This window comes from Struthio camelus, chromosome 5 (assembly GCF_040807025.1).
Source record: "Struthio camelus isolate bStrCam1 chromosome 5, bStrCam1.hap1, whole genome shotgun sequence".
NCBI classification, from domain to species: Eukaryota; Metazoa; Chordata; class Aves; order Struthioniformes; family Struthionidae; genus Struthio; species Struthio camelus.
In genome coordinates, this window is record NC_090946.1 from 68,502,089 (window position 1) to 68,515,439 (window position 13,351).

General features: G+C 39.0%; 1 long non-coding RNA gene across 1 annotated transcript in view; it reads left to right on the top strand.

Moving 5' to 3' along the window:
• The window catches only part of LOC104144440 (uncharacterized), a 41,870-nt gene that overhangs the window by 18,585 nt on the left and 9,934 nt on the right, over nt 1-13,351 (top strand). The window contains exons 3-5 of the long non-coding RNA XR_694129.2: nt 73-159; nt 9,524-9,686; nt 10,515-10,569. This is a non-coding gene — a long non-coding RNA (uncharacterized lncRNA). The remainder of the gene's footprint in view (nt 1-72; nt 160-9,523; nt 9,687-10,514; nt 10,570-13,351) is intronic.

Here is a 13,351-nt window from a genome sequence, read left to right on the forward strand (position 1 = left end):
CCACTGTCTTTTTCAGATGTGGATGCAAACTGCAGATAAGAGTATGCACACTTTTTTTCTTCTTCTTCTTAGTGCTGCTGTGAAGTTACAGTCGCAATATTAAGATGACAAGAAGTTCAAGACAAGATAAAGGACCTTGGTGTGATTGGACACTGAGAGGTACACCAGACTTCCTCCTTTTCCTTGGCACTTCTCTTCTTATTCTTTGATTAAAGTCTTTTTCCTTTACTTACATCCTCCATTAAGATGTCTCAGTGTCATTTAGGGTGTTAATTGAGAGGAGGTTTAAGCTCATCAAGGCGATTATAAGTGATAGTTAAAAATTTCTATATATGGCCTATGCTGGAATCAGCACAGTAGGATGCCATTTTTCTTTTATCTAACTGACATTGGTAATAATAGATGAAATTATTACTAAATCGCAGCTGCAGAGATGATATCATGATTTTTTTGTGTAATCTTTGATGAAAAATTAATTTTTGAGAGGGATAATTTAAAATGATTTAAATAGTATTATACTGAAGTCCTTACTGGTAATTAACACCAATCTTGTCAGAAGTGAATCCACTTTTGCAGCTGTTTCTAAAGATACCTACAGTATCTGTAACTTTTCTGGGAGTGAAATTACAGTGTTTGGACTTTATTTTTACTGCATAAGGACCATTAAAAGAAAAGGATGCTAATAGAGAAGGCTTTGTTCTCCAATGGGGCCAAATTCTATTTTATATTTGCAGTGTTTCTCTATGTATGCATTTAATTAGCTATACCCAGCATGTAAGCACAGTTTAGTATATGCAGAGTAGACTTTACATGGTATTTTTATGTATGTGTTTGCATGCCAGTGTACACATAGATATGTATATCTTTATGGGTTAGCTATACACGTATACACAATTTTATTTGCGAGGGGTTTAATTGGTTGAGCAGATGGCTGATCAGAAATGCTTCTTCATCTTCATCAGTGACTCGTCTTCCTTTCTTTGCATCGACTTTCATCACAGTGGCAAAAAAGTGTTCTAACGAGAAACAGCTGAAAATAGATTTTTCTTTGGTACTTTCATCATGCTTTAAATGACAGAAGCGGATTTTTTTTGTCCTATATATAAAGACCTGCAGGAGAAGGTTAAAAAAGGAAATATAGTGAAATCTAAATAGAAAAATTTGAATGAGAATATGGGAGAGCCTCAGATTATTCCTCTTATCTTCATATTTTACTTTCTTCTTTTTTAAAGTACATGCTGATTTTTGACAAGATATATAGTCGTGGTTATTCACGCCAGCTACAGTACCTGCCAATCAGTTTTTCTTTTCCTCGAGTTTGGTGCTGAAAGGGGGAGGGAGGGACAGGAGTTGAAAGATGACACAATAGCTTAGAGGACTGTTACTTTAGGTATTCATTAAAATAGGAGTTACATGGCCAGCTTCTGCTGTTTCTGCAGTTTTATTATATTCAAATCAAAGTGTGGGTTCTGTAGGCTTTTTAAAAGAAACAATGTGCCTTATAAACAGAGTGCAGGGTTTATGTAGGAGTGGTCCACTTACAAGCAGATTCCTGGGTAGAGCTTACATGTGGGTATGTGAACACTCTGTCATGTTTTTAATTTGTAAAAATAAGTTATCAAATACTTCTCTTAGGCTTTTGCAAGCAGTGGCTTCTCCTCTCAGTTTTCCTGCAGATATGTCTCTTTTATTGTACCAACTTTGCAAATTAGTAAAGTGAGGAATGCTTTGGTTAAGGGAGCTGAGAAAATCATAGAGCTGATTGACTGCGAATCAGAACCGGAAGCAGAACATGTGAGTTCCTCTCGCTTTTTTCCCCACAGCAGATTGAAACCAATGGAAAAGTATAATTTACAAAGGAAAAATTATTCTCTGCATTTTCAGATATTTGAACTGAAAATGGAAGAAAGACCTCATGGTCTCGTGACAGCATAGCAGCTTGACATTTTTTTCCATATAAAGCCAAGATTGCACCAAGGGCCCAGGGGAATGTTTTTATTGCAACACGGGGTGAAAACCAGAGGCTGCAAGTGGAGGTTTTTCTTGTCAAAGCAGTAAAAGCACTGATATGCCTTACAAGTTTCAGGAAGATTGAAGTTCTTCAGTGCTGCTGGGATTGGTCAATCCAATGGAGATACTTTAGAGATAAAAGGGAGAAATACACTTATATTAAGGGTAAGGTTATGTGAGGGTGAGGTTATGTGGGCATAACGGTAAGGGGGAGTGGTCAGTATCTCACAACAGTGAGATACAGGAGTTGGCAATGTGATCAATCAAATAAGACAATATCTCTTGAATTCTAGTACTAAAAGTCTTTCCTAGAGAAAGACTGGGTTTAGGCTTATAAATATACAGTTCCGCCATCTGGCACTTTTAGTTTCAGTTCTTTGGACTGGGACAGTCTAGAGGTAGAGAAAGAGAAGCTGTAATCAGACGTGTCTCCTTTCAGCGTTACTGTGCCTGGTAGCGTGCTTAAAGCAGCAGCCAAAAGTTGTAACGGATTTTTTTTTTCCCCCTAGAACAATTATTGTGGAATGAGAGGGATATTTGTGTGCTGGAAGGAGAAAGGAAAGATGCTTGGAATAAGAACAGCAGCTTCAGATTTCCTGAGCCTTTCATTTGCGATTGTGACCCCTTGTTTGCAGGATCTGAAACCCTGATAAAAAGGGTGTGGGCTTAGGAGGAGGTAATCTTGGCTCAGGAGGTCCAGCAGATGGTGTTGGCAAATGAAATTGTAGGCTCCTGCAGTGTGCTGCAGCACTCTGGAGGTGGTTATGGGAACAACGAGGTCATGGGAAGCAGCTGGTGGCAAATACACTCAAGATGGCTCCAGCAAGCAACCACAAACAGCTTGGTAGTGAGTGAAGGAGCAGAGTATAGCTCAGAGTAGGTGAGCCAGCCCTGCATCTATGTTCTGCATCAGGAGAACATGTGAGAGGTGAAGGTCCATAGCAGACAGAACAGAGGGAAATCCATTGCTGACTGTTGCCATCTGCGAGCTAATTCTTTGTTAGTGCAAGCCTAACATCTTAGATCCCAGGAAGGCTGCTGTTAAAAACTTGTATCTTCATGACTGGAGGCACTCGGTTCCCTTTCATGATGGAGGAAATCCATGGGACTTCCACAGAAGTCCGTGACATATCCTGCTGAACCATGCATAAATGAGAGATGGTCAGAGGACTGAGCTGCTTCCGTCTGTCTGTCTGTCTGTCTCTCTCTCCCCCCTATTTTTCAGTGTTAATGAGAATAGTCCAGGAAACTCATATCAACCACTATTTTCTGAAAATAAGTTTGTAGCTTGGAAAAAGTATCAGGCACTTCTTTCTGATCTATATTACTGATATGGCTGCTGCTAGAGAAGTTTGTAGGTGGTTGGGATAAAGCAGTAGAATTAAACCAAAACAGACAAGAAGACTTCCCTTCTGATTTATTCAGTGTACTAAGACAAGTGAGGAGAAGGGATCTGTTAGCATTTACAGATCAAGTAGCACTGACTAGGAGCTAGAATATTATGGGCATGAATTTATGCAAAACAGCATCACACAGCTTTGCCAATGCATCTCCATGCAGAACTACACCATTATTCACAGCTGTGGACTTTCATTTCTGGAGACTTATAAAATTGATGAACTTAACAGTTTTATATATTTCAAGAAGTATTTTCTACTGCAGTGAGAGCAAGCAACAGAAAAGTCCTGAGTCCTTCCTCAAGGGTGAGCTGTACCCTGCATTTCTCAAAGGCTCAGCATCCATCTGAATATTATTTCCCTTACCTCTCTGCTAAAAGACCCTTCTTATCATGGCTATCTTTTTGCTTGCTAAGGACATCCCTTTAATTAGTGGCTACAAAGTAAATGGCTATTAGGTGTTCAGGCCAAAAGGCCTCAGGCTCCTGGCTACAAAGGTGAGAAAGGTAGCAAAAAGCACTCCTGGTTGGCTGAATAGGAGACCCTTATTACAATCCTTGCACTAGAGTCCCTGCCAAACATACGCTGCTCTTGCTTCCAAGATGGACAGATGGAGACCTTATAAAATAAGACAGGATGCTCCTTGCCAATGTCTGAACACGCTGCCTCCATACCTGCTCCAGGTGTTGACGTAAAGGAACAAGGTGACTGTCTTCTACATCATGCATAACACATTTGGTTAGAACTGGATGTGAATTATCACATCTTTTACTATTGCAAATCAGTGCCCTCGTTTTAAGCCCATCCCTAATTAGAGAGAAGGACTATTGGTTAAAGTAAAACTGAAAATTGAACTTCTTAGTATTCTTATCTCTATATGTCAGGGAGTGGGGTTTCTTTTTTTTTTCTTCTTAACGTAAGACCAAGTTCAAAATAATGAAGTAGTTAATGTGAGCTTGGGTTAGGTTTGTGATACTTCATAAAATGTGAAAAGGTATTACAATTTTTTTTAACCCTCTGTTGCTTGTTTTTGCTGTTACATATCCAAGTCTATTTATATGATCGATGTCTGAAAAGCTGCTGAAATTGTGACATCATAAGAGTCAAAAAGTTAAAGGAAAGAATGGCTCAAGGAAAGAAAAGGAGTTTTAGTGATATTCCCTGATACTTTTTGTGTAGTTTTTTTTTTTGTTAACACCACTCTAGCTGTACTGCAGTACAACCTTTTGAAAAAGGGTAGGTTTTAAAAATAATCCCTTCTTTTCCCATCCTCTTCAGCCATGCTGATAGTGTATTTCTTAAATCACTAATCGGTTCAATGATTAAAATGCAGGAAAACCAAAACCGACATTTAAAAATATCTTAAAGCAAAAAGCCATCACCCAAGTAACAAGAATAAAACAAACCTTTTGACATTCTTCATTCATTCATTGTGAAGTATAAGCTATATAAAACTAACTCCTGAGAAATTATTTGTAGGCCACCTTTAAACAAGCTCCTGAGATAATAATATGTCTCCTGAAATAAAGAAGGCAAACAGATTTTCTGTTCTTTATGTAAGGTATACTTATACTTTAAAAACATTTTGTATTGGGTTTAAAGAATGGGAAAGATATTTCAGTGTTATATGATGTTCAGAGTTACTCACTGCATTTTCCTAGTGATCTTAAATACACACACACAAGTACAAAAACAACCTTGAAAATGCTTTGGCAGACTTCACATGTTAATCACTGCAGAATGGTTTCAAATTAATGAACAGAATGCAATTGTTTCTATATAAGTGCTGCACTCTGGATTGTAAAGTGAAATAGAAATTTAGCACAGTCATTTAAAAGACAATGATTAATATTTATATTTGTCATCTGACAAGCCCCCAAAATTTTGCAAAAAGGCTAACTTTTGCAAAGTAGTAGAATACTTGTTTCCCCACTAATAAGCAGCACTTAGCCGTCTCTAAAGTCAGTCTCTTGTCTTTCTCTCCCCTTCCTCTCTTACTAGAACAATTGTGATGCTGAATATAATGCCAAATTTATGTATGTTTTTCTTCTTGTTATGCCATTAAGATGACTCATTTGCAGTTAGACTATACCATTTCCTCCTTTTAAAATATATTTTGTTATTTCACAGTTGTGAACATACGTTTACTTGATTTGTGTTTTTTTAAACCCCAGGCATAGCGTTAAAAACCTTATTTATTCTAAGCTGTTCATGGAGAGAATATAAACGGATAGGTAGATGTACCCAAACGCTCATACTCATGTACACTCCAAAATTTTTTTGTTTCTACATTTGATTATTCCCTTTTACATATTCAAGCGATATTTGATCCAAATGTATAACAAATATGAAAACATGCAAAAGCTTTGAATTTTCTGTGATGAAAAGAAAGGATGGAAGAAATAGTATGATATTGTACTATACTTAGAGGGACCGGTTAGGGTGTCTATGCTGGAGAAAATAGTGAAATGCACAAATTGACTAGTTTCTCAGAATCTTACGTTTAATAGTTCTTCAGCATGGAAATCATGCGAAATTACTTGAAAATGGCTGTCAAGCATTTGATCATAGCAATATAGAATCCCCCAGAAGAAAGAAGAAAAAAAAAGCCCAGTGAAGTTTTGAGAATGGTTGAATATCAAGTAACAGACTGGGCTGCTGTCTTCATACTTCTGGTGCATTTTTAACTAGGCTACCTTGTGTTCTTTTCTTTCCTTTCCAAACCCAGTATTTAAAAGTCCCATATGGCAATAGATATTGCTGGAATAGAATGCACACTGTTCTGGAATCAATTTGATCTGAGTTAACTTTACATATTTTAAAAGGGAGCTGAAATATTTTGCTTTCTTTACATTTGCTTTTGACCTCGTCTTTATCCTCTCTCCATCCTTCTCTCATCTGCAGCCCTGCATATGGGTGTTTCTGTAGGATATAGAACTTTCTTTATTCAATCCTGTAGAGATCTAGAAGGGGGAGAGAGGAGGAATGAGAGTATAAGAGTTCTGCCCAATGGCATATACGTTTAGATAACAAGTAGAGGGAGACCGAAAGTGACGTTCTATGTGTGATAATACCAGATCAGGCACAATAGGTATGCGCTCTTCATTAATGGCATAGAGATTGGAAAGAATGTGTATAGAAAAAAAAAAGAATTTTACTCGGAACTTGTCGATGCCAGAAGCATTATTTAACTTTTGAAGAATGAACTTGATGTTTAAATTTAATTTTCCGCTGTGATCTGGATTGATGACTCTGCCTTTTACTGGCAGGCCTTTTCGTGGGAGTTAAGTCATGCTTAAGGTCAATAAAAAATCTGAATTGAGATACTATTAGGGAATAATCCAAAAAAGTGGTTATTTTATTTCATATACTGCTTAGCAGAGACTTCAATGCTAGTGACTGACAGCTCTTTTCAACCATCAGAGATTTTGTGTCAATAGGTCAATAGATTTAATATCCTGGGGATATCCCCTTCAGATTGCGTATCGGCACCTTACAACAGCCAAAGACCTGACCTCAGACCATTTGTAGATTTAAACTGAACCAACTGCGTGTCAAAGTAGGACTTTGGGAGTCTAATCAGTACAAGGTGCATAGTCTGGCAGTATAGGTGTGATCTGAACTGGGCAAATGCTGAATTTACCAGGACCTTTTCCTGTGTAATGATACTACAGGGAAAAGAAATCACACTCTTGAGCTGTTCTTTGCTGGGGAAAGCTATTAGAGGATCTGATCTAATAGCTTGAGCTGTGCAAAAATTACATAAAATTGGAAAACTAATTGTTAGTGGAAAACTTCTCGTTTGTTTCTTAGTGCATTTCTAACTAATGTTTTCTATTGCTATCACACATATGCCAAGTGTACACTTTCTTCTTATACCTGGAATCATATGGAAAGTGGACATGACATTATTAGTGACTAATGAATCCCAGAAAATTTAGACATCTAAAATTTCAGATGCTATCCAGAGTTAATTCCAAATATTTAAAAGCATAATTAAAACTTCCAGCTTTCTTGAGAAATTTCTTAGTGTAGCCAGATTTCTGTTGGAAGCACAAGAACAGATCTTTATGAGATCTTTATTCATTATTATTTACTTTATTCTTCAATTTTTTTCCCCAGGGACACTTTTGTCTGTCTGCCTAGTAACTTCTTACCGTAAACCAGTTGATGGTGATTTTAAGGTAGAAACACAGTGTCTTTGACAGAAGTTTTGTGAAAATAGGTGAAGGAGCAGAGAAGAGATACCCAAATCAGGTATCTACTGAGAAAGATACATCTCTAAGCTTTAGCTGTACTACTAGTCACCAGAGAAGACACATGGAATAGAGACATTGCCAATGCCCCAGATGCAGGAAAAGCTTCAGAGTCAGCTTGAAACCTATTAGATGCAGATAATGCAGTCATGAGACCAGAAGCTTCATGAGCTGCATATCTCATTGTTTCCTTCCCTCAGTCCAAAGGAAGGTCTTGTGCAGGGTCACCAGAAGCTCAAGGATGTGCTACTGACAGCTTGAGGGGAATCAGAGTTGTTAGCATGAGTAGCACTGTCACAGGAGAATGTTTTTTCTGTGTTCCCAATGGATCTCCAGAGCTTCCATACACTAATTAATGATGGAGGCTGCTGTTGTGGGAAAATAATATAAAGGCCCAGATTTTCTGCTGCAGGCAAGGAGCAAGGAGTGCTAATTGGGAGGGAGGTGTGAGCAAAGATGCCACCTTGCACTGACTGATCATTAGCCAGCTTTTGTCCCTTGCCATGAGTTAGAGCGATCTGAGGGTGACTGTAAATTATGTGGACTGCTAGTGGCACTGAAGAACCATTATGCTAGCTAGGCCTTATTGGTGACTGAGATATACTTACTACAAACTATATATTGTCTGCATGGAAGCAGAACTGGAGAACATCATACTCTGATTTTAGGACAGGGCTAAGCTGTTTTTAGGACTAGTTTGGACAAGTGGGAGGAAGCATTAGGTCAGAACCTAAGCCCTTTATTGAGATTTGTGCATTAATGTAGGTCTTCATATCACTCAGCTGCTTAGAAAAGGGGCCCTTTTCAGAAGATATCATTGAACAAAGAAAGTTCCCTGGCTGAATATCTCTAGCTTCTGCTACTGCCTGCACATAGTGGGTTATGCCTCTGCTGAGCATCCCATGCAGTGCGTTAGCCCATGACTTCAGTGCAGAATCAAACTTCTCAGGTGCTCTGCTGTAGAAAATCTGAGAAAATCTTCTAGGTTGTTGGCACAGTGTCTCTTTGACAAGCTCTCCTATGCCTTGGTCTTTTTACCCTGCAGCTGTCTCACAAAGGTGGTGGTAGTAGAAAATGACCAATATATGTGACTAGTATGCACTGGACAAGGATAACATGAAGAGGGAAAAGGCAAAAAAGGAACTAATTACATACCCTATATCTATAAAAACAAAGCATAGCCAGAGATGTGGAAGTCTCACGCCAAGTAGGATTTATGAGATCCAGCAGAAATGTGAGCTGTCCTGTCAGCTTTGCATTTGATTTTTTGTATCATATTCTATCAAAGAGAGTCAGTACAGAGACAGAGTCATTACTGTTCCTGCACGTTATGGTACCTTGGCACTAGGCCATTCTCTGCATACATGCCAAGATGCTTTTATAAAACCATTAAAAAAGCAGTACTAATTAGATATTTAGAGGAAAAGAAATCCTGAAGGTTAAAATATGAGGGAAGCAGTTATGACCACAAGTGGGTGTTACATAAGTAAGCCCATAAAGGGCATTCTTTACTGGTGAAAGCAAACAAAATAAACTCTACATTTCTTTTATAGTGGAATAGCTTAGACTGCTAAATGTTTTTATATTTGTACTGCTATTCCACACCTTTGTTATCATTATTTATTTATTGCAGTCATATTTAAAGGCACCATCATTATACCTGTTACTGCACACAGGAAAATGCAGTCTCTACCTTGAAATGCTTGTAATCTCTTAACCTTCCAATTTATACATGTGTTCCAAGGCTTATTTTAAGATGTCAGATGAAATACGCCAGACAATGTAGCAGAGAATGAATGCAGGCATGCTCTGGAAAGTTTTTTATTTAATATTAAGTTGTCTATTTTTTCATGTAACAAGTTCCTTATTCTGCAAACCTCTAAGTACCTTAAGCTACTTCAGTTGGGCAAAAAAAGATAACCAAGGAGGGAAAGTCTACTGTGTCATGAATGGCTTCAGGAAGGTGAAGATGGAAGAATCATTCAGAGAACAAGAACTACGGGGCAAACGGTGAAAGGACCAGGTAACAATTTAAAAACTAAAAGACGACCGCTTCTTGTATTTTCTCATAGGATTGTGACTTGCTGCCGGAGGATATTGTGAGGACCAAAAGGATAAATGATTTAAAAAAAAAATTAGACAGTCATGGAGGTCAAACACAACGTCACTGTGTCGTTCTTTGGGGATCATTAGACACAATGACCTAATGTAACTACCTGCTAAAGAAAACTTTAAGTTGCCAAATGCTGGGAGCAGGGAAGGTATATGTGGAGAAAGGCAATCTATTGTATTTCTTCCCTAGATGTCTGATGCCATCCATTTTCAGAGACAGGATACCTGCACCTTTGATCTGATCCAGTTTAGCAGTTCTTATGGTTGTGACAATGACCCCTGTGTACAGTTAGGGCTGACAGCCCACGTGGATGGAGGTAGTGAGGTTTAGTCCTGATTTCAGTCTGGATACGTTTTAGGAATCCTGGTTCAAAGCTGAAGAGTGGGCTGAGAGAGGAGTGCAGACCCTTGATTATAATTACTGGGTACAAAAAACATTCCTGCAACATATCATGATGTTACAGTCATGGGGTTGTGTCTTGTTTTCTTTGCCCCAAATTGTACCTGCACACCATCCCTACCTAGGTTAAGTGCAACTTCCTTCTGAAGTGTGAAAAACAATCCAGAAAACTAGACAAAGCCTGCAGTAGCTTCTGGCCACCCACTGGACTGGCGCAGCCATACACCCTTAGGTAGAATTAACAGGTTCAACAGGTCCAAGGCTGGTGTTAGCTCAGCTCTCATCTTGCTTAGACCATAATTCCCACACCTTACTAAGTAGCCTGTGCTTTGGTTTCAGAAGGTGATGGCAAGCGAGGCTGTTTTTCCAGCATGAGTACAACTGAGTAATAAAGGTGAGTGTGTTTCTATTATATGTCATGATTTACCTCTATCTCTGTATGTTGTTTGATATTCTGACCGTGTTGTTCTGTTTCCCAAATAATTTTGTTTCCAGAAATATGCCTGAGAGGCTCCTCAAAACAGCTACAGAAGGTGTCACAAGCACAGAGAAAAGTATGATATAAATCTAAATGTCAGAAGTACAGGGCAAAATTATTGTCTGGGCTGTGGTGATGCAGTCTCATTGTATTCACACTTGCACTCTAGTAAATCCACAAACATAGAAATGGTGGGGGAGGAGAGGAGAAAAAATCATACAATTACGAGACTAACAGAAAACAAGACACCAGGCTGTGATATTGTACATGTGGTGGTGTTCGATTCAGAGATTCCTTGCCCTAAACGACAAATATTATCAAAGTTATCCTGTGTGGATATCTTTCAATTTTTGGTCCCCGAATTTTGTAATCCTCTTTCAGCTTGATGCCTTAGGTTCCTTAGCTGCAGGGTATAATATAATAAAACGGGTATGTATCTATCTATAAGCTGCACTTAAGTTGATATGTGCACTGTGTATAGATATATATAATATATTTAGATACTATATAAACTTAATACGTACATAGGCATGCACACACACACACACACACACACACACACACATATATATGTACACACAAATTAATACTTTGATGTATTTAGCATTTTCAACTAATTATACCTTGCAGTCTCATGTTAATTCCCATTTGAAACATTTGGCAGTATTCCTCCTAATTCATTTATATTAATGAGGGGAGGATCCTCTGAGCAATAATCAGTTAAAAATCATGACTAGCTTTGTTAATAAATACCAGATTGGTACATGATACTGTATTGGCTTGTCCTTAATTAGGAAGCACTGGAAGGAGTACCAAGAGGGAAATACTCATAAATTTTTCTTTTAAAGTCTAACTGCTCACTTTCTTGTATTTGCATCTTTGAAACGGAGAGAAAAATAGTAACTTTGAAATTTCTTAATTTTCCTGCACTTAAAACAGGTTATCTTTAATTAAGATATAGATATGCTACAGAAGTTTTTCCAGCCAAATCTATGTAGGAAAAGAAAAATCAAGAGAAACATAAGCAACATTGCTAAGTAGTAGGTAATTGAAATAATTAATTTAAATATTAGAAAACTAGAAATTTTATGAAGCTTTGGGGAGACTGGATGGCTCAGGGAACTAGTAACGAACTAGTGAAGCCTCCATTTCTAGGTGATTGATTGCAATTACATCCAGGGAAGGCTAGGAAGACATTCCTGTAAGTCTGTGTACAGTGGCAGGATCAGTCCCGCTCCCGTAGGCCAGGTGGCTGTTGTACTCTAAGCAGGGAGTCCAAAGAGGGAATGGGCATGGAAACTGAATTACAGATGTTAACGAGGATAGGGATGCAATATCTTTGCAGCCGGAATGGTCTTGAATGGTAATGGATAAGTTGCCCTTGCAGTCATTGAATCTTTTGTAGGTTTTGCAGTCTCAGAATCCTTTACAGTGGCAACTTTTTCTGACATCACTTACAGCATTTTTTTTTCCTCATGCCTTCTAAATACTTAACATCATTGCAGGTTTGCCAACGTGTAATCCACTGGTGCTTGTTTATGCCAAATACCTCTAGTATATATGTATGCTTATTTTATCAGTAATCAGTAATATGAGTAACCAATACAAGAAAAACAGAGTCGTTTACGACCACTTATTTTTTGAGATCTACCAAACGGCAGCACTGATGGCCGTGGCTTACGCCAGGATGGAAACTGATGTCAGCACCTTTTCTGACAAAGACTTTTGGAGCAGATTAGTGCTTTGAAGCCTGAATCATGGATGTGCTAATCTGAAGTGCAGCAGCAGTGACTCTGTTCCTGCCAGGTCAGTGCTACTGTAGAGGATATGCCAATATAAGCCTGGTTTGTGTTGGTCAGATGGGCTTGAAGATGACCTAACAGGGAACCATACAAGTACAGCTGATGCACTCAATTTCTCTGAAACGCTTTTTCGATCCATCCATACCATGCACTTGCAGCCCCTCTTTCTTTTACCCATTCATGTCTGTACTTTCAGCAGACAAGTCTTTGCACTGCGACCTGGATGTGGATGGGGAAGATGAGAGGGTTATTCGTGGGCAGGCACTTGGCAGGGTGCTTAGTCAGCTCTGATCTGGAATGAAGGAGGCTAGGCTGAGGTGATGTTCTACAAAGTTGTGCCTCAATTTCTTGCCTCCTAGCTTTGTCCATCCAATTTGCTCACACTGGAAGCAGCTTGGGGCAGAGACTATTTCTTTCAGTATACAGCTCCAGGCACAGTGAGCTTGACCTCTCTTGAAGCATCAGAGAATTGTTGTAGAACAAAAAGCCCTGAGAGGATAACGTACTGAAAAAGGTACAAAGGAGAAAAAATCTGAGGGGCAGTGCACGGAGAAGGACGCCATGGGAAGAATGGGACTGTGGGACATCACAGTGTCTGTTTCTGAGTGCCAGAAACAACCTTCCAGGGCAAACCAGGAGCACTTCCCGTGAAAGCAGTGGGGAGGTGTGATGGTCTCTGAAGTCGGGGTGCTGGCTGGGGAGGGACCAAGTGCCTAGCTTGTGGGCTGGGGGAAGGCCCTGGGAGCCGTCTCTGGCACTAGCAGAGTAGAGATGGAGGGAGGACAGGATCCGCTTTGAGAAATTGTTGTTTTCAAACTCTTCTCCGTATCAAAAGTTCACTGTATCTCTCTTAGCCTCCATTGCACCTTCCCTTTTTAAGTCTTTTCAACTCTTAC